The following is a 19,484-nucleotide window of genomic DNA, read 5'->3' as shown; positions in this document are numbered from 1 at the left end:
TTCAAGCTTTACAGAGAGTCAAAGGGCTTTAAAGATTCAATAAGAGTTTTATTAAAATAAACTTCTAGAGAAGTGGAGTTTGTTAGACTTAACTTTGCATTTAAAATCTTAATCCATAATGCCTCGTGTACATTAAAAAATTGTAGTCACTTGTTAATCTTGTCCAGAGACAGCTTGGATGATAGTCAAGAGTTCAGACAGCTCTTCCTGGCAGAAGGTATCTGCCAGAAATGCCATTCAGTTCTCCACAAAGCCTGTTACAACAAGAATAGTTAAAAGTAAAATTCTTGGGAGGAAAATTGCTCATTTACAAACATCATTAGACACACAATTAAGTCCTCCAGTTTGATCCAGGATAACTGCCTCCCATTCTTACAGCAGCCAGAATGGTCAGAAATCCTATGGAGTTGAATAGACAATATTAAGCTTCCTACAGGTCATTACCAAGGAGCCTGAGGGTATGTCTACACTGTGGAGTGAAGTCAAATTTATTTTAAGTCGACTTTCACCCTTCACATTTTAGAAGTTGGAGGAGCGTGATCACACCACACTCATTGCGTCCGGGGATTGTGTCCCCACTAGCTATGCTTGGGTTGACAATCAAAGCAGTGCACCGTGGGTAGCTATCCCACAGTGCAACTAGCTGCAGAGGCTTTTCGGAAGGTTGTTGTCCTCCCATGATGTAATGTACTCCCTCCCTGCCTCGTCCTAGTCCAAACAAACAGACGATTGCCTTTTCGCGCCATTTTTTCAAACCCTTCACTCTCTGCCACGCGCACCCCATTGCCTGAGAGGAATGGAGCCCGCTCAGCTCTGCACTATTATTGTGAGCATCACAAACACCTCCTGACTTATTCTGCAGTATTTTCAGGGTCAAGACAGGAGCTGCAGCGCTGAAAATTGCGATGTTACAGAGGCCGCCTTACTACAAGCCATGGAACGAAACAATTCCTGTTTGCTGCAGGCTGTCACACATCATCTGCGATCGGTGGAGTGCCACTTCTGGTACCAGGAAACAAGCAGTGACTGGTGGGATCGCATCATTAGGAAGGTGTGGGATGATGAGCAATGGCTGCAGAACTTTCGAATGCGAAAGGCCACTTTCTCTGAACTTTGCGGAGAGCTCTCCCCAGCCCTGAAATGCATGAATACTTGCTTGAAACGAGCTCTGACAGTGGAGAAGAGAGTGGCTATTGCTCTGTGGAAGCTAGCAACACCAGAGTGCTACCAGTCAGTTGGGAATCAATTCGGAGTCAGTAAATCCATCATGGAAGCAACTGTGATACAAGTGTGCCGGGCCATTAATAGACTTTGGGAAACGTGGAGGACATAGAAGACTTTTCTGCAATGGGGTTCCCACACTGGGGGGTGGGGAGGGTCATAGATGGCACGCACACCTAGACCTCCTTGCCAAAGAGTACATAAATTGAAAGGGATACTTCTCAATGGTGTTGCAGGCCCTTGTGGATCACAGGGGACGCTTCACCGACATCAATGTGGGGTGGTCTGGCAAGGTGCATGACGCGCATCTTTAGGAACTTCAGCCTGTTCAAAAAGATGCAGGCGGGCACATTCTTCCCTGACCAAAAAATAAATATTGGCAATGTTGAAATGCCAATAGTGATTCTGAACAATGAATTTTACTGCGATTTAAGTCAGCGGAACTGACATGCCAGTGGAGATGCATACTTTATGTGGTCGATGTAAGCCGCATTAAGTTGACCTACATTGTGAGTGTAGACCAGGCCTTAGTATGCAGATTCTAGAAGCTCACTTGGGGAGACTAGAGAAACTGTTAAGCATAGCCTTTGAGCAACTTTTTCTGGTATCACAAGCAGATCTATCTGGGGAGTCATGTCAAGGACTGAGTGTCTGCCATAGGAGCTAGGTTGCCCCTCCTAGAGGAAAGGCAGGTCAAGCCATGTGTATTGCTGAATGGTGGCATCTTCAGATATCTAGATCAAAAGTTAAGGTAAACTCATGGACAAGGAAGCCATTAACAGGTAGAGCCTAGTCTAAGCCATGTTATTCTGCATTTGTACTTCAATATTGGGTAATTCCATTAATCTGTTTAAAATTGATTTTAACCTAGTTTTGCCAAGGATACAGAAATACAAGTTCTTTACCCATTTTCCCTGCCAGATGGAGGTGGCTTTGTTTTTAAGTAGACTCTCCTCATCCATATTACCATAGTTAACAAGGGTGCTTTTAGTGCACACTGCATGATGTTCTGACAGGTATCTAGGGAGACACTTTAGTCCTGCATAATATAAAAACATTTAAGGGGCAGTCAGATAGCAGCAGAGGCTTTGGAGAGTCACTTATTGGGGCACAACAGTTTTATTATGCAGCTGGCTAGAGAGCAGAGTCATCAAGTATAGTTCCAACTTGGACAGGATATGGTCTCCCCATATTTTTAGTTCTATCGAAAGTTACTGTCAAGATCATACCCCAGGTATCAAAAGGGATTGGCAAACCAGTTCCTCCATCATCCTCAACTCTAGGTCCAATAAAGAACTAGGTTATGAGACACAAAAGATGAGCAACAGTGCTCATTTATGGACATTTCTTCTCAGCCAATAGCAGAGTGTTCTTAAGGAAGAGAGGTATCCAGAGCATTAGGGCATATGGTTTAAGATGTCCAGAAGGGACACATCTAGTCTCATATTCTGCACAGCTCCTAGTACAGTAGGGTCCACCCAGATCCTGGTGAAAGCATCCTACAAGATTAGCAGGCAGCAGACTGATTTAATAAGGTCAAGCAAGGAGACTAACACTAGTCCTCAAGTGAGAGATGATTGTCTGTTTAGGCCTAGCACTAGCAACAGATGTAGGATTATGTCATGTTAGTCTCCGGTAGTATGGAGAACTGGTTAGACTCACTGTAATATGTCAAGAAACATTAAAGAGACCCATATTGTACTTACTAGCAGATATTTGTAGTTACGGCTTACCTAGGCCAGATCCTTGTTGCCCAGGAGCCAGAGACACACCAAGTCCTTGCTGCCCCAGCATCCTGTTCTCTTGCACTTCCTGTTTCTGTGGATTTCATAGCTCTTCTCAGTTAGCAGATGGTGGTATTCCTCCTGATTTGGGGGTACAGGAGAGAAAGGAAAAAACCTATAGATTAGACAGATTGCATAATTTAGGGTTGGACAGGCTTCTGCACATGCACAGCATGTTGGTAGGGGTTTCTTTAAGCAATGAAGGAGAGTCAAGGTCAGATAATATACTGTTCCTTGCAAGTGCAAAAAAAAAAAAAAAAAAGAAAAAGAAAAGAAAAAAAAACGCCTCTCATTTGTGTTAAGGCCAGGGCCCCCACATGGGGGAGGAAAAGGGTACACTTTACTAGGGCCCAACCCCTATTGCCCCTATTATGGGAGAAGGCCCATGTTAAACATTTGTACTGGGCCCGAAAAAATTAAGTTTGGGTCCTGGTTAAGGCATAAGAATTAAGTGTCAACATGCATTGTTTTATGCATGTGAGGAAAGCAGACATTGAAGAATGGTATAGGAAGGAGCTTCCTTGCAGTTAACATATGCAGAAGGACACACGCACTTCCCACGCACTTCCCAGTCCCTTTAAAAAAGCCTCTTGTGACATACTAGCTTGCATTTTTTTGGACTCTATGATCTTTCAGAGCTTTCTGGACAGCTCTGTTTCTAATTGGTCTCAAGCCACAGGGTTTAAGGAACACTGGAAGCCATTTTTCTACAGTAGGCTTTTTTTGGCATGGAATGCCCTTGTCGCTACCACCAGTTCGGGAACACTGGGGTGGTAATTGAGATTTTTTGCTACTGTCACCTTGACAGTATCTGAGCAGGTCTAAGAATAGAGGTAAAAGTGCTGGCAGCCTCATCTAACCAGTACTCATTATTACGACTGGATCAGTGGAGAAAAGCTTGGCACCGGCCTAGGTCGTCACCAATAAAGTCAGATTCTGGTTTGCTCTGAGCTCTTTGGAGCATTGGTAGAAGAGAGAACACCGGCCACCCTGCTATTTGCTTATTCATACAACTCCCCTTCCACCCTGAGCAAATGACACCAGCCTCTCCACATGCCCATCTTTTAATACTCCAGGATCAGGATTGGGATAAATGATCTGGACTCTAGTAGGAAGACATGCATACAACAGATTAGTCAGTTTCTTCTAATTGAAAGATTGCTTCTCAGTCAGTGACCGGCTTTTGATTTTTGCTTCAGGAGTATCAGGAAAGCTTTTGGAAAGAACATGTAAGGCCTGGAGTGTGACAATGGGGGAGGGGGGAGGCAAAGAGCTTTGAGTGACAGACACATACAACTGTTCTTGCCCCATCCCAACATGGGATACCGCATATAAGAAGGTGGAAAAACAGGGAAGCATGTTATCCAATTGACACAAACCGAGTAGCTCCAGGGAAGGGATTGCCCCTTACTTATTTGTAAAGAACCCAGCACAATGGGGCTCTGATCTTAGTTGGGACCTCGAGGCTTTACTGTACAAGGAAACTTTGTTTTCATATGTTACAACATTGCATAAAACCTATATTTTTCTAGTCTAAAGACTTCACTCTCCTCTGCCCCCACCAAAAAATTCCTGCTTTATTGAAGCCTACACGTCCCTACTTTTCAGCAAGCCACTTGGAGCATCAGCCACCATCTGCCTTTTTTTGGAAGGGAGGGAAGAGGATGGTGGAGAGAGGCCGAGAAGGGATTTAATATGAAGTTTCTGGTTCTTAGATATAGGACGAAGGACATCTGAAATCTTTGCTTCTTAACTCAGAAACCTGTTCCTTTTCTTCAGGGCGGGGGGGGGGGGGTAGGAAGAGAGAGAAGTTCTGTTTTGACACCAGATACCTACATTCTCTGAACAACATGCTCAGGTTGTACTAGACATGCTGATTCTTGCCACTGGTTATTTCTTCCAGTTCTGGATGATTGTGGTGCTCTTGGCATAGGACCTAGGTTGGCAACAGCCACCATTTCACCCATCACTGGGCTTAAAAATAAGAAGGGGAGAAGGGAAGAGGATGATTCTATTACGATCTTACCTGTAACTCCAAGTCTTAGGTATCAGCTTTCATCTTAACACTCTTAGCAATGGGTTGATAGACTATAGAGCACATGGGGGTCGTTAGTGCACGGGGTGCAAATCAGAGTGCCACATCACTTTGGCATGTTTCTCCTGCTCCCCCATCCAGACCCTCCCCCAATGTTCTGCATGAGCAGGGCTGGGAGATGTCCCTGTGACCCCTCCCAAGAGCAGATTTACACCTGTGTATTCTTCAGCATGAACCCAAACCAAGTCCCTGTCACCTCCTATGCCATGCTTCAGTTGGGCAGAGCTAGTGAGAACTGAGCCCCAAAGAGACCCGTTTGCAGTCGGGGAGGCCAGAGAGCCACTCAGAGGAGGTTGTCTAGAATCTGCTTAGTTCTGCACATAGTCCTTGAAGTGACACTGCAGTAATGTCATGGGGAACTACTTGTCTGCAGCTCTCCATTTAAGGGATATTGGAGCCATATACCTCTTGCCTTGGGTTTGTACCAGGGAGGGCAGACCATGGCTCTAAGACACATAGTTGGTGGCTGTACCCAAGTCTGAGCCAACACACCTTCATTTAGCACAGGGAGCAAATCCCATCACTGCCAGTGAGACAGCAGGACCCTGCCTAAACAGAAGCATGGCCAGGACTCCAGAGATAACAGCCACTTGCTTTTGTGAGGCATGCTAGGGATTTAATGACCATGAGCCCTATTAAAGGACTACACCTGCAGAAGCACAGTTTCTGAGCACCAGGAGAAGTACCCCCTACATGCGCAATTCACTTCACTTCCTGCAGCAGTTTGGTATTCCCTGCAAGTCTAGCCAGGCACTGAAAAGATTGCATGGCAGAGTGATAGGAGCTGTTTGAACAAGTTCACAATTTGCAGCCCAGGCACAGAACTGGAAGACACAGAAGCCTGTGTAGCTGCACCAAAAGTGTCTTCACATCCAAGGACAGATGCCTAATTCTTAGTTAGTCCAAACAGTGAGTTGGTTGATTAATATTAGGTGCAACCTTTCCTCCTGGATTTTTTAGCTGTGATTGGGGAGTGGGGAAGCGTGGGAAGGAACAAGCAGTGTTTTTAATGTTGACATAACACATGAATTAAGAAACAAGAACTTACTTGTCAAAATTTATACCCAAAGGAAACACGGATTCAGGAGGGAGACTGGGGCATGGAACCTGTACACCCACATTCATTCTCATGTTGTTGGGAAAGAAAAAAATTGCTGCAACTTGACCAATAGTTTGCCACCCCTTCATTAAGCTTTGCACAATTATTTTTAAGACACTATCCACTTACAATACTGACAATGTCTGGAAAGTGAAGACCTTTTACAACTTATCTTGGAGGAGAGCAATGAGATAGGAGAAACCCAGGCTTACTTGGAGTTGTTCTGGAAAAGCAGACCAGACACTGGGGTAGATCTCTTGTTATCACAAGAAACCCTTCCTAGGCCACTGCAAGGAAGGACTATGACTGGTTTCAACATTATCCCTTGCTAGGTCAACAAATAGATTCAGATAAAGCCTTAGCTGGATGCTACCTCAGCAGGCAGTAGCCTGCTTCAACATCTCCTAGTTCTTGCCACTAGTAAGAATATAACAGCTTTCCCTTCAGGTTTTTCTAAATTATTTCAGTTCATTGTCATGCTCAGAGCTGCCAAGAATTATCCACCCTGTACAATACATGTGCATCTGCCTCTCATTCTCTTTGCTCCCACCCTGCCTCATCATCATCCTGATGTCTCAGGCTACGGCTACACTGACGGTGGCAAAGTCGCCGCCGTCAGCTCGATTGCTCTGGATCGACTGAGCAGTCAGTGCAGGAATCGACGTACTAAGACCACCTTCACAAGTGGCATAGCACTGCATCGACGGGAACACGGTTCCCGTCAGTGCACTGCAGTGAAGACGGCACGCAGAAGAGGAGCAGAGAAGTCAATGGGAGTTACACAAGTTTTTTGCGTACTTTGCATAACTCCTGTCGACTGCCGCCAATTCCCGGAGGTAAGTTTAGATAGTCAGTCAGAATCAGTAGGGCTGAAGGAACTGATCAGGTTTTACTCTCCTAGTGTCAGCCTGCTAGGGATGTTGGTTTTTGGGGAGATGAGGCAGGAGAAGGGATTTTCTTTCAATTTGAAGTACTTCTGTCATTTAAGAGCTTTTGACTTAGGGGAGGCTCTTCCCCCCCCCCGACCAGAGAATTATAATTTCACAAGTCTCATTTTAATTCTACTAATAGTTGACCAGGTACCCAAGTACCCCTCCCTTTACACCAAGGAAATCCATATTTCTGGTCCATGGACGGTTGTGTATTTTGTGTCTTGCCTTATTGCCTAGGTTGCCACAGCAACAGAGCTTAGCTTGTTGCCATAACAATAGAGTTAGACTATTAGGGGATAGCTCAGTCAGTCCTGGCTGGTGTTTAGTGTAGTTCAATAAAGACTTTTCATGGGTTTGCATCTCTGTGTTCCGTGCTGATTTCTCTCTGAATATAAGTACTTTCCAAGGATTTAAGACAGAAAAAATTAAGTCATACTACACTGCAGGGCTGCTTTAGCAGATTAAAAGGTATTCTCTGGAAGTTCTTGAAATGGAGACAGGGTTGTAGCACCACATGGGGAACCTTTGTGACACTCTTTGTACAGAGGCATATTAAACGTGGGGGAAGGTTGAATACCAAATAAGAGCAGGCAAACACTAACAAATGCTCACAAGATGGGTAATTCAGGAAGGCAGATTGTCAGATTAGTGGGGAAGAGTTTTGAGCAGCAAGATTCAGACAATTCCTTAGTCAAAGGAATCTTTAGGCAAATATTTTAGTAACTAAAATGGTACTGCAGGAAGATATTCCAGTCTGGAAGTCATACATAAATTCAGTTGCATTTCTTTTCCAGAGTTTAGACCAAAGAGATTTTTAGGTCAATAGAACATAAGACTACATTGGACAATACACCGTCTGCTGGAACGTGACCTTATTTTGTGGATCCATGGGAGATGGTCCCTGGGGAACTTGTTCTGTCTGCTTACCATTTGCTTGAGGCCAAGGTAATCTCTCCATCTTGAGATACCAGGCCAAGAGGTTGTTTAGGTCTTGATAGAGCTGGTGTCAGTCAACTTGTAGTTTATACTCCAGACTCTACGAAGAGAATGTCCAAGTTCTACCTCAGCTCCATCCAACAGTGCTGAAAGAGAAACAGCAGTACCTAACTGGGGGAGGGAGGAGAAGAGACTGTGCACCAGAACTAGATGGCTGGTTTTAGGCATGCACTCTCCTCCCATTCTCCTCCTTCATTCTACCCCAACCCCTTCCCCCCGACGTGGCTGTCCTATTTCCCTCTTACATTAGAGGGTTATTGGAGTCCCTTCCCAGAAACACTTTGTTCTGTGAAGCGTCCCCCTCCACACACACACTTCACTCCACTGGATTTAGCCACAATATATGCTGCTTTCCTTTGGAGCTGCTAGAAATAAATTTTACACTAAAAATCTTTCCAAACTGGAAATAGTGTACGAAGCAGTGTATGAAAGGGAATGTAATGTCATTTTAGGTTTACACCACAACACTATGATTGGAGAGGAATCTCGCATGTCCATTTGATGACATGTGACCTGCTTGTGTTACTTATATTCTGGTAGCACCTAGAGATCGTCCAACAAATATCAGGGCCCCATTGTGCTTGACACTAAGAAAATGGTTCCTGCCCTAGAAAGCTTATAGTTTAAGCAAAGGACATGAATACTTGTAGAAATGTAGGACTGGACAGGACTTCATAACCATCCCTGACAGGCATTTGTCTAACCTGTTCTTAATCTCCAATGACAGGTTCCACAACCTGCCTACATAATTTGTTCAGGGCTTAACTACCTTTACAATTAGGAAGCTTTTCCTAATGTCTATTCTAAATCTCCCTTGCTGCAATTTAAGACCATTACTTCTGTCCTCAGTGGATAAGAAGAACCATTTATCACCCTCCTCTTTATATGTCCCCCCTCAATCTTCTCTTGAGAAAACAAATCCTTTATTTCAATCTTTCCTCATTGCTCATGTTTTCTAGACCTTCACCCATTTTTCTTGCTCTCCTCTGGACTCTCTCCAGTTTGTCCACATCTTTCCTGAAGTGCGATGCCCAGAATGGGACACAGTACTCCAGTTGAGGCCTTATCAGTGCTGAGCGGAGTTGAAGAGCTTTTTCTTATGTCTTGCTTACAACTCTCCTCCTAATACATCCTGCAATGATGTTCACTTTTTTGCACAACAGTACTACATTGTTGATGCATATGTAGTTTGTGATCCACTATAGTCCCCAGATCCTTTTCTGCAGTACTCCTTTCTAGGTGGGCATTTCCGATTTTTGTATCTATGCAATTGACTATTCCTGGCTAACTGTAGTACTTTGCATTTGTCCTATTTATTTCAGGCTATTGCTCCAGTTTGTCTAGACTAGATTATTTTGAATTCTAACCCTGTCTGCCAAAGCGCTTGCAACCCCTCCCGGTATTGTGACAAAGCTCTTCCTCTACCTCGGTGGGTTCAGCGCTTCCTTCTAGTGGTAGGTCAGGGAACTGCTTCACCCTTTAGTGTTCTTCCACCCTCTAGGGGTGGGGGAGGGTCATACAGCCTCTCTAAGATGGCCACTCCCTGCTGGGTCCCAATCCTGTCTCTGGTTCTCACAGGCCTTTGTCTCTTTGCTGGGGCTCTTGCCCCTCCAGTGAATGGCTGGTACGGGGTGGGAGAGGCCAAGTCCCACCCTCAACTCCATGCCCCAACCCAGGGACCCTACAAGTAGCCTCATGCTGTGGCTTCAGGAAAGCTGCTAGCTTCCCTGGGTTACTCCCCACTGCCCCTTGACTTAATGTCTGAACCCTGCTCGGACAGGGGCCCTTCCTGGCCTCCTTGCCAGGGGAGGCTCTTGACCTCTGACAGCCCCACTGGGCATGGTAGTGCCAAACCAAATGTCCAGTTCAATCTTCCCCTTCTGGCAGGGTATTTTCCCCTCAGACCTTCAGGGAAAGGTCCTTTGCCCTCTTCGGGCAGGGCTTTTCCCTCCCCCAGTCTTTGTACCTGCAGGGCTCTCTTCTGCCAGAGTTCTGCTCCTTCTCCTAATCCTCCTGGTTTCTGACAATGTCTTGCCTGCTCACACACTCTGGTAGCTCACTTCACTCTCATAACTCCAGCCACACCCTTTCTCTGGAGGGGAGGCTTTTAATAAATCCTGGGTGGGGCCTTGATTGGCTCCAGGTGTGTTAATTAACCAGGACTAACCCCTGCTCAGCTAACAGGGGAAAAGGGACTTGCTGAGCCTGGGGCTGATATAGCCTTCTAGCACTCTCTGGCAGCCATCTAGTCTGACCCTGTCACAGTATCATCAGCAAACTACAGTGTACTCTCAGTTTGGATAACGGCATAATTTATAAATATTTTGACTAGAGCTGGACCCAGGACAGATCCCTGTGAGACTCCGCTTGATATGCCCTTCCAGCATGACTGTGAGCCATTGATAACTGCTCTGAGTAGTTTTCCAGCCTGTTGTGTACCCACCTTATAGCAGGTTCATCTAGGCTATGTTTCCCTAGTCTGCTTATGAGAAGGCACATGAGACAGTATCAAAAGCCTTACTAAAGTCAATACATATCACATTAGCTGTTTCCTCCCTATCCATAAGGCTTGTTACCCTGTCAAACAAGATGAGGTTGGTTTGACATGATTTTTTCTTGACTAGTCCATACTGACTGTTACATATCACTTTATGTTCTAGATGCTTACAAATTGATTGTTTGAGTATTTGCTCCATTATCTTTCCAGGTACTGAAGTTAGGCTGACTGGTCTGTAATTCCCGGGTTGGGCTTATTCCTCTTTTTATAGATGGGCAAGTTGACATTTTCCAGTCCTCTAGACTCTCTCCTGTCCTCCATGAAGTCTCAAAGATAATAGTTAATGGCTCAGAGATCTCTTCAACCAGTTCCTTAAGTATTCTAGTATGCATTTCATCGGGCCCTGCTGACTTGAAGCCATCTAATTTATCTAAGGCCAGGCCTACACTACAAGCTTACATCAGTATAACGGTGTTCCTTGCGTGTGAAAAATCCAGACCCCTAAGTGACGTAGTTATACCAACCAAACTGCCAGTGTAGACCGCGCTATGGGAGAAGCATTCCCATCAACATAGGGACCGCCTCCCATGGAGGTGGATTAACTATGCCAGTAGGAGACGCTCTCCCATTGGTGTAGTAGCGTCTTCACTGTGCTGGTGCAGCATTTTGAGCTTAGATTTGCTCCAAGTAATTCATAATTTATTCTTTCCTTATTTTAGCCTCCTGTAGACCAGACCGATAATCAGTATAACTACATCACTCCACACCCCTGAGCGACGTAGTACTGACACAATCCCCAGTGTAGACAGTGCTATGTTGGCAGGAGAGCTCCTCCAGCTGAAATAGCTACTGCCTCTCGGGAACATGGATTATGATGATGGAAGAGCTTTCTCCTATCTGCTTAGCGAATCTTTATTAAAGCACTGCTGCGGTGCTGCAGCATCGGCGCAGCTGCTGCAGTGTTTTAAGTGCAGACTTGCCCTCAGATTCTTCCCCATTTACACCGATGTTCACTATGTTAGTCATCCAATCACTGCTAACCTTTTCACTGAAAAGCTGAAATGGAGGCATTTAACAATTTGGCTACTTTAATCTCATTTTGTGTCTTGGCCTTTGTGATTTTTATGTTCATCCTTTGTAATTTGACCTAGTATATACTTTCTGTAGGACTTGAGTTTCAGGTCATTGGTAAAGCCAGAGAAGTCTCTAACCATACTTCAGGATAGCTGGCTCTTAAAGCCTCAAGATTGACAAATAATTTGTTGTTCATCTGAGGCACAGACCTTGAGTTACAGTATGTCTCCCAGCTATTTCTGCATTCAACTGTTAAGAGTTTTCCTTCACAGCTTTTGTTCATCTGACGTGCCCTCTTTCCTCAACCCCCCAGAGCCAATCACCCTCTTCGTACCCATCTTGAAAACCAATCCCCTATCCAATGTAGATATTACATACTGGGAAGCCCCTGAGCCTCTTCCTCTTGTCTAAGAATAAGAGTCTATAGTTTTCACAAACAGCAGCCTGAAAAAAAGGCTGCAAGAAAGTGTTGGTGGCTGTACAAAAGGGGAAGACCAATCTTTCCCTTCCTTCGTTAGAAAGGTCAGGGTCTTCCAAACCACATACTGCCTGTTAGAAACCGATACCGGGCTTTTCCTCCCACCAAGGGCTATATGAGCAAGAGAGAGAACTCCTAACATTAATAGGGCAGCATGGGGACTGGGAGGTAGCAGCAACACACCTAGGACTGTTCACAGCACAAAGTCATCTTTTGCCAAAGCTATAGTCACAACCACTGAGGGGGTGAGAGTAGGGAGAGACTGACAAGGTACAAATCACCACCAGTTTTCTACTATCCTGTAGCTGTCTCCCGCTTAGCATAGTTGTAGCTATTGTGCATTTTCATTCTTGGCACACTAGCTTTTTCCAATGCAGCTGTATCCATGGAGAGACAGACAGAGAGCGAGCAGGCTAATGGGGGTCTATTTATAGGGAATAGTATTTGATAAGGATGAATGAAGATTTAAAAATTAAGAAAAAAAAAATTATGCTCCCAGGTTAGAAGAGAGAAAACTACTTGGGTTTAAGAGGGCAGAGGAACAGCACTTGGCAGCCTTGCTATATAGCACTGCTAAATACTCAGAGCCACTTTTCAAGGGAAAAAACCCAAAAGCTATCAAGCAGAATACCTGAGGGAACAAGACCCTCTAGTCAAGCTTCATATTAAAATAAAACAAAAAATAATGTACTTAATAGCATCCCCCTACTACAAACTTCCCTGTTCCCACACTTACATGCATTTCCTTCCAGCAAAACTTAGCTATAGAGACCTGGCTTTTCTATATATACCAGTTAGCTTTGCTGCTGCCGCTACTCTTCTTCCACAGAGGATCTTAAACTAACTAAATAAATAAATAAATAATTGGGGTAGGAGTGTGGTAGGAAGGAGTTACCATCTCATTAGCTAAAGGATCGCAGTCACAGGATCACACCCAAACCTATTTTGAAGCCAATACGGCTGTGTTATTAAGTTTTTCCTGCCCGGGAGTCCTGCCCACTTCACCTAGTCACAATCCGCTTTGCTTGGGGGAAAAAATAATAAAAGGGACCACTGAGTGAATAATTTTTACATTTGCAAAATAGATGAGAGTAACTATCTGCTCCATATTATTCATCTAATGGCAAATCCTCCTTTGAATCTTACTTAGCTACACCTTGTCAGTGGCTGATCAATGGAGAGGCTCCCAGCTCATTCTGATTGGCTGAGAGGGTTGAGCTTCTATACTGATGTGAGTAAAACCCCCACTCCTCAATGAGCTCTCTGCAGGTAGACTTCTGTATCTGTGCACAGGCCCAGTGACTTTCCTGGGGCTCTGCACAGGCTTCCCTGCCCAGAGCTCAGGCCTAAGCAAAGTGAGGGATTTGGTAGGACTGAACATTAGGTGGGGTTCAACATGGGCTAGGCGGGGAAGGAATTACCATGAGGCTTTCCATGACTCTGGAGGGATGGGCTGGGAGATGCTGCCTTTAATAAATCAAATGTAAAGCAGCCCTTATCTGTAGCTATGGTTGGAGAAAATGCAAAGGTTTCCTTGTAACCACTATTAAGGGGCTGTCTCGGTGTGTTTTTGACAGATGCCTTGCCTGGTTCAACAGTGCTGAGTCAGAGTTTAGTCTTAGTATTAAACGTATTGGCTACTGTTCTGTTATAGAGAAGAAAATTTTGTATGTGGGAGGGATGGGATTTTTCCAAGCACTGCAATGAGCTGGCTCCATTACACACTAACAGCAGCTAAGGCATAAAACCAACAAGACTAGATTCTTCTGTTAAATATTTTTACAAAACATTTCACTCTTTTTTACATCTTTGCACAGCATTGGAAGAAATCTGTGTTTGGAGATGAAAAACACAGGGGTATGTGAACTCCCATACCACATCAAACCAGTGACCCACCTAGTTCAGTGTCCTCTCTCTGACTGTTCAGCACCAGGTGCTTCAGAAGATGATACAAAAAGCTCTAATAGACACCTGTGGAATAATCTGTGCATATGATTAGTTGTGTATTAGCCCTTGTCACTTATTGTGCAGCTTGTGTTCTAAACTACGAGAGTTCATTTTATTCCTAATTTTTTATTTTCCTTTTTAACATAACTGTGGGATGTCCTCATTCTCCATTTAAGCTTTTCATTTAAATTGTATTTTGTAGTTGATTACTGTAGTGTGTGTGTATTTTAAAAATATCCTTTTATCACTTGTAAATGTGTTGCCTTTGCATTTCAGTGACAGTCTTCCTATTCTTGTATCACGAACTAGGGTAAACCAGAGAGCCTGATCTACCTTTTCCAGTCTAGTCCTATTTTATATGTCACTGTTCTGTCCCCTCTCTCACCTAAACAGTCTTAGTCTCTGCATTCTCCTTTCATACAAACGTCTTTCCATTCTTCTAACCTAATCCTTCTGTCCTTCTGTTGCCCATATCTGAATTTCTTCACTTTCTGCACTCCCTTTATTTGAAAGAGGGTATCTAAACCACAACATGACATTCCAGGGGAGAATGAATCATTGATTTCTGTACTGATCTTTTCAGTATTTCCATCTCATTTCTTAGGCAGCCTGGACATGTCATTGCTTTGGTTTTCTGACTGTTGCAGAGGCTTTTCATTGTCCACAATGCTGCCTGGATGTCTCTTTTGAGTAGTTGGAGTTAATGTAGAACCCAGCAATGTGTGTAAGCTATGCAAGTGATTCCTTCTAATAGGCATCATCTTCCTGGGTTAAGCCATGTCCTTCAGAAGGCTGCACTGAGTAGAGCTGGGGCCAAGGCTGGGATCCACGAAGGGACTAAGACCATGTCTACACTAGCACTTTTGTCAGTAAAAATTTTGTCGGTCAAGGGTGTGAGAAAACACACCCTCAACCGACCTAAGTTTTGCCGACAAAAGCGCTCTCCCACTGACATAGCTATGGGGGGTGGTCTAATTACACCTGTGGGAGAGCTCTCTCCCGTCGGCAAAGAGGGCTACATGGGAGACCTTACAGCAGTGCAGCTGCAGTGGTACAGCTGTGCTGCTGTGAAGTCTGTAGTGTAGATGTAGCCTTAGGCGTTGCAATGCTGAGCGTCACAGCACCTAACCTAGACAATCTCAAGAACAGCATTACGACTCACAAAGCCGGAGTTAGGCTAGGCTCCCTGAACACTGAATGGGGGGAGATAGTTATCTTAGAAATAGAATGCAATCCACAAAGCCCGCGTGCTAGGTGGGGAGCCACCAAAGCCAGCCAATGGGAGATGCTGACCAGAGGGATGTGTGCTAAACCCTGCCCCTCTCTTGGAGACAGACACTTAACTCCAGGCTGCAGGGAGGTGAACTGCAAAGTGAGGGAAGATGGGCGCTCTGCTGCCTAAGTTGCATGTGGAATCTGAAACAAAATGGGGGATGGAAGGAAAGAAGGCGGCCTTTCCCTATAACCTTCAGCCTAGGGGATAGGGTATTCACTAAAGATGTGGGTGACCCGCCTAGTTCAAGTCCCCCCCCCCCCGCTGAAGAGAAGGGATTTGAACAGGGATCTGCCCCCTCACAGATGCAATGGAACCACTAGGCAATGGAACATTCTCCTGTGGGGTTGCCTCAATCTCTCCTATTGAAGTGTGCCACTGTAATGAAACAATGCAATAGCTAAATATTACTTGGGCCAGGGACAGAGTTAGAATGACTCTATAGCCCTGTGGTTAGGGCACCCCTCTGAGAACTAACAGATAGCTGTTCTGATCCCTTCTCCTTATCAGGAGCGGGGGCCTTGAACCGAGGATCTCCCACATCCTGGGACCCTCTCCACTAGGATTAATATTATAAAGGAGCTGCTGCTCCTTTTCCCCACACCCTCCCTGGCTGTTTTGCACAGATTCAGCTGAGGGGCCTGATCCACTAGGCAGTCGCGAGTCCGTTTACGGGATCAGGTCCCTGCACGTGGCTTGGGCAGCTGAATGCCTGTCTTTCACGGCTTGTGTGCATGGCAGACAGAAAGCTCAGGCACAGGTGAGTTTAGGCTTCTGCTGGGTTAGGCAGCAGCTGAAGGGGAGTTTTGTGGCTTGCGGTGGTGCCTGAAAAGAGGACTTAAGCACCTAAATACTTCTTAGAGCTCTAGCCTAGTCCCAAAACCAATGATCTGAGATCATTCCCCCTCTTCCCCGTGCCACACCAGGAAAGACTTCAACTTGAACATGAAGGAGCCGCCAGTGGGTACCTCTGTAGGACCCGTCGCTCTGGAATTCTCTCCACACCCTTTGGGCTGGGCAGACCTGCCAGGCAAGCTACAAAACCCATCTTCTCAGGCATCTGCAGAGGACTGGAGATTCCTTTTGGTTCCATTTTTGCAGCTTTCTTGGTACGGCCGTATTATTAGGAAGAAAGACCAACAAATTATGAAGCGTGTTTGCCAAGGAATTCTGCTAAACAGCCAGTAATCACATGCTTGCCAAAAGCTTAAGTGGCATGATAAGATCATCAATGAGAGCCATAAACCTAACATTCAGCCAGACTGTTTTAAAGACCTAGCTAGAGATTGATCCAGCTGTCACTTAATCTGCCAGGAGGCTATAGCCCTTTGGGATTTGCCGTGACAATGATGGAGGTGCCTTTTGTAATTGTGCATTTTAGTGGATGTTTATTCAGCTGAAGAGAATGATCTGTCACCTGACGTGTGATTATGAAAAAATTAAGTTATTTAAAATAGCTAGAGCATAGTACAAGTGCTTACTGGTGTTTTATAAACCTAACCAACTAGCCTACTTAACTCCAGAGCAGGGAATCAATTTCAGCATAGTTGTGTTCATATGATCTTCCCCATGATAGTTCACAGATTAAAATGAGGGAGAGAGCTCCCCTGGATAAAATTATCTGATCCCCTCCCAATCAATGTGTGTGTTTTTAGAGATGTATTTTTACCCAGCTCTTGGAACTCCAGAATGGCTCCACAGATCTTGCTGAAGTTTTTGCGTTTTGGCCTAAATTCAACCAGGAAAAATCTCAACTGCAAACTGAAAAAAACAGAAAAAAAATATAGAACTGGAGATTTTGAATGCACTGGCCTTTTGTATGACAACATGAATCTTGCTTGCTCAAAAAGGGCGGGGCACTAAATGATGAGTGGTGTGTTCCTGCTGCTTGTGAAACGAATTCGACACCATGGAGGGGTAAGGGGCAGACATCACATAGGAGTAAAAGTAGCAAATTCTATACAGAAGTCTGAACTCTCGGTACTGGCACACGAAGCCTCTGTGCGAATTGCAGGGGACCACCAGAAACATAAAGAGGGGAGCCTTAACTCATATTTATTGGGCTATCTGCAAATTTTGCTGGTTATGCCAACAGCATGTTTGGTCTTTTAGGCAGAGAACCCAAACTACTCTTTCTGGGTATAGTTCAGGAGAGGAGCTAGTGAGATGGGATTTACATAAAGGTTCCTTTGGGTACTGTTAAAGGGCTTGTCAGCATGACTACTCGGTCCGTAGTAAGCTAGGTGTGAATACACAGCGCAGTAGTGTGCTGTGCTCTCAGAGCATCCCGAGTGGGCCTACTCCCGTTTCAAAGCAGAGGAGATCAAAGCGCACTGTGGAACTTTTAATGCAAGGCAGCAGGGTCCACATGGACACTGAGTGCACAGGAGACTAGTGAGCTGTACAGTCACACCCCAGCTTGCCATGAACCAAGGGTTTGTGTGGACAAGCCCTAAGAAACTTGCAGAGTTAAAATGAAGACTGTACACCTGGAAATTCACTAGCCCATCTGCCAAGGACACGCTTCCAGCTTGACATGGGAAACTCCTTTAACCACTTAGAGTGGCACACAGGGTCGGATTTAAATCTTACTTACCCCTAGGCAAAGCCCCCCCCTGCCCCTCCCGCCTACAGCTGACTGACCTTTGTAGTTGTATTTGGGAGGGGTCGACAGGCGAGAGAGGGGCTGGCCAGCTCTGTGAGGGGTGGGACAGGGAGGGGCTGGAGCTATCAACTCAGCCAGCTCCAGGCAGGGGAAATATGCTCATCCCTGGCCTTCGGCTTCTGGCCTGGCCAGGGGGTGGGACCTCAGGGGGAAAAGGAGGAGCAGGATGGTGGAGCCCCAGGAGAGAGGAGAAGGAGCAGGGGCAGGGCCAGAGTTCCAGCTCTTGGCCGGTGCGGGAATCCACCACTGTTTAGGCATCCCTAGAACACCAGCGCCCCTAGGCACATGCCTAATTGGAAAACCGGCCCCGGTGGCACAGTCAAGTTGTAGGAATTTTGAAAAAGGAGAAGGCATTGGGCTAGGTCGCAGGAGACCTGGCATCTGTTCCAAGCTCTGCCACTTGCCTGCTGTAATCTTGAGCAAGTCACTTCACTTCTTTACCCTTCCAACCCTTTGTCTATTTAGAACATAAACTCTGGGTTGCAGACACCCTCTTCTACTACAGGTTTGTAGCGTGCCTAGTATGATAGAGTGCTGATCACAGCGGGGGCCTCGCGTTGCTGCTATAATACAATAAATAGGGAATTACCCTCCTGCAGTCACACTTGGTGCTAGAGGCTTATTAGCACAGATCCCTTCAATTCCTCCAACGTGCACTTACAGGGACCCCTGGGACCACAAGGCTTTGCCAGGGAAGAACTCCCCCTCATGCTGCTGGAGCAAGGACTGACCCTGCTGAAGTTGAATAGTTACCAAGAGTCTCCCATGTTAAGTCCATAGGTAAAATGAAGGCACTTGACGCAAAGGCATTTCCAACGTCTCATCCAGTTCAGTCACTCCAACTAACCCGAACGCAGGACGGTTAAACCTGCAAACTCCAGCAGTGTTAATAAGACCTGAACTTGAAATGCAACATGCTGGGCCAATGGCATGTAACTTGCCTCCATGCATGTTCTGAATGTGACAGGACATGGCTGAAAGGCACTAGCAGTAGATCTGTGTGGTAGCTGCAGATCACAGGCCCTTAAACTGGGTAACATGGTTAATTAAGGATAAGCGATATCTCTTCTTAGAAATCTTGACGCTCTGGTGAAGGCTTGTTTTTGAGCTCCTGCTTTGTTTTCTGAGAGGCTGTGCTGCAAGGTACAATCCTATAAAAGGGGGAGAAGGAGAGTTAAATATTAGACCAAATTCAGCTCAGGCAAAAGCTGGTGCCAGCCCAGCTCTGATTTCTGCAGCAGCTTGTGCCTAGGAAAGGAGACTAATTCAACAGCCAATGTAAGGAACACAGTACCTGCACAGACACTGCGTCGCCCTAACTACACCACCATAAGCCCCACGCCGCTCGTTGAGGTGGCATAGCGGGGGAGTTACATTGGTAGGAAGAGCGGTGTGTTCACCTCCACTGTTTTGTCAACAAAAC

The 19,484-nt window shown here is 45.5% G+C and overlaps 1 long non-coding RNA gene across 1 annotated transcript; it reads right to left on the bottom strand.

Moving 5' to 3' along the window:
* Positions 1 to 40: 40 nt before the first annotated feature.
* Positions 41 to 4,923, bottom strand: LOC137160758 (uncharacterized). The gene is made up of 3 exons (XR_010921977.1): positions 4,842 to 4,923; positions 2,955 to 3,086; positions 41 to 254 (listed from the first exon to the last, which is right to left on the bottom strand). It is a non-coding gene; the product is annotated as an uncharacterized lncRNA (long non-coding RNA).
* Between the last annotated feature and the right edge of the window lie 14,561 nt (positions 4,924 to 19,484).

Source organism: Emydura macquarii, unplaced genomic scaffold (assembly GCF_026122565.2).
Source record: "Emydura macquarii macquarii isolate MOO-44397 ecotype Brisbane River unplaced genomic scaffold, CSIRO-AGI_Emac_v2 contig_2205, whole genome shotgun sequence".
Lineage (NCBI taxonomy): Eukaryota > Metazoa > Chordata > Testudines > Chelidae > Emydura > Emydura macquarii.
This window is presented reverse-complemented; position numbering and strand designations above follow the sequence as displayed.